Source organism: Propithecus coquereli, unplaced genomic scaffold, assembly GCF_000956105.1.
Source record: "Propithecus coquereli isolate 6110/MARCELLA unplaced genomic scaffold, Pcoq_1.0 Scaffold50, whole genome shotgun sequence".
NCBI classification, from domain to species: Eukaryota; Metazoa; Chordata; class Mammalia; order Primates; family Indriidae; genus Propithecus; species Propithecus coquereli.
In genome coordinates, this window is record NW_012150841.1 from 377,868 (window position 1) to 380,582 (window position 2,715).

General features: G+C 31.9%; 1 protein-coding gene across 1 annotated transcript in view; it reads right to left on the reverse strand.

The window, feature by feature from the left end:
* The window catches only part of PTPRQ (protein tyrosine phosphatase, receptor type, Q), a 303,100-nt gene that overhangs the window by 278,098 nt on the left and 22,287 nt on the right, over nucleotides 1-2,715 (reverse strand). The gene's annotated exons all lie outside the window — the stretch shown is intronic.

Consider the following 2,715-nt stretch of genomic DNA (forward strand, 5'->3'; position numbering starts at 1 on the left):
TTGGAAGAGGCAACTCTATGATATTTTGTAATCTTGGAGATTATTATCATTTTTTTCCAAAATCATCTCTTCTTCATGCCTGTGTATAAATCCACTCAGTTAAATATTAAGGGATGTATAGAAACCTCAGGAAATATATAGGAAAACTGCTGTAACAATAGGGTGTTCATTTTCTTGGGTAATCAAAGTAGACTATTGACCATGACATCCTCAGTGTTAATGAAATCAAATCTACTGTAATGTGATAGCACATATCATGTTCTATAAAAGAGAACAACATTTTTCTATGACTATCTGGAGATTTATTAGAACCCCAGTTGTTTTAAATGGTATTAATTTAAAAGATGCAAGCTAGTCCTAATTATTTTTGAATAGACTATTTTTAAATATGGAGAAGAAAATAAATTGAGTAACCTTAATTAGAGTACAAGAACCCTGTTATATTAATAAATGAAAAAAGATAATCTAAAATTACGATACCAATTTTTAATTGAAAGTAGATAGTTCTAATGAGTTATTATATTGTACTCATATACTTTAAAGACTCCTTTATTTCAAAGTTTTAATTAGTGGGACCAGGACTAATTAGTGTTGTCAGAAGCAGAAAGCTACATTTATTGCATTTGCCAGAGCATTCCATTGAAGCAGCTCCCAAGGCTGAACCATCCCCAGAGAACTCCATGGGGGAGGGCTGACAGGAAGATGTAAGGAACATGCCACTCCTGCCTTTAATGGATGTCACCTGTTGCCAACTGGCTTCTCTAAGAGGGATCAAGGTGTGGTCTTTATGGTCAGTGGTTCAGGAAGATGGTAGGATGAAACTCAGAACAAATTGCCTTTTATACAGGGCAACTAGAGTCATCTATTCAGAATGATTGGGTGTGAAAAGTAGACCATGTTAAATATATTGAACAAAAGCCTTAAAATTCTACTTATTTTGTGAATAAAAAATGTAGAAGTAATGGGAAATGAATGTTTAAATGATATCCAAAACAAACCACATAGCATTGTATATGCCATATGTGTTATCATTTCCCTATTTTTGTCAAAAGCTATAGGCTAAGAATGATGACAATAAACAATAACCTTGAATGGTGGATTCAGTTTAGAAGCACCCAAATCAGCTGGATTTGAAAGAAGACAAAAGTTCAGGATTTATTTAATTCGATAACAAAAATAGAAATTAGTGGGTAAACTGGGTTGATTGAGAAAATACAAAGTCCAGGGCTTGCTGTATTTGATAGCTATTCCTAAATATGTCTAGCTTTCTGAGAAATGCCTAAGAACACTTTTTAGGTGGAAATAGGGAGAAACTTAAGGTCTAATGGAGAAACCACACAAAGCCAAGACTCTTTTGATAGAAACACAATGGTAAAATTTTAACACAAAAAATGAGAACATTTTCCTTATGAGCATACATCTCTTTCTTAACCCATATATTTAAACTATATACACATTAGGTTTCTCATTTGAAATAGATAAAACATAATTTTTATGTTCTTTCTACAACAAAATATTATCAAGGGTTATTTCTTTGGAGAGGTAGAAGTATAAAATTTCCTAATAGTTGCTGCCCTCTAATGGTCAAACATTTGAATGATTTATCTAATAAATATATGCCCAGTCTTTAGTTGTGTATAGGGGAGTGTGTGCCTGCACAAGTGTGTATATTTTACTTATAAATCACCATATGTTCTGAAAAATCTGAACACTTTTTCAAGTGTTAATGTGTTATAAGAAATTACTGGATTTTTGTCAATAATTATAATCCCTAAATAGAAATGAAGACATTTAGCAAGTTCAGCGTGGGCCAGGAAAGTATGTGGTGAACTGGTATGGAAAATCTTTTTTTTTTTTTTTTAAAGTATAGTGAACCTAAAACAATGATGTTTAATAAATACATATAGGAAATTTTTTTGAGGAGAAATATTGTTCTCGTATTACCATATTCTCAGCATTTACTAAATGCTGGTAAATTTGTATCATGTGCCCACCAGGAATCCTCACTTGCTTAGAATACCCTTTTGATTATAAACATATTTTGTTGTAAACATTGGGAATATAGGAATTCCTCTGAACACTAGTTCTGTGAGAAAAAAAACACTTCATGTTAAACAATGTGGTTGAACAAAGTTAAATGTATTTATCTCTCGACTTCCTGAGGTTTTGCTAAAATTTATTTTGAATCTCTATCAGGCTGATACTGCATGTGGTACTTACTAATCTTGCTAGATCTTAGGTCCCTTTCATTGTGAAGCATACTATGGGTTTAATGTCATGACAAACACATGTTCAGAATGAATTAGGTAGTAATTTGATAAGGAAATATCAATGAATTAAGTAAATATAAACCAAATTGCTCCTAATTTTATATTTTACCAATTCAATAAAATTCACAAGCCTATCAAAAAATATCTTGTTAACTCTCTAAAGGAGAAGTTCTTACCATCTGGTGGAGTGAATATTGAAAGATTTGACTTAGGTCCAATTCCTGCACTAGTTTCAGCCGCAACATAGACATCATACATTGTAAATGGTGTTAGGTTAGTGAATGTAAACTTAAGGTCTTTTGTGCTATTATCCAAAATCCGACCTGCAAAAGCAGAAGATACCCATGGATTATTTTTTAAATCAAGGATGTAATCATTTTCATATTTAAGCATAAAGCCAAGGACAATGATTCAAGGGTTAACCTATGCACTAAAATTTATTATA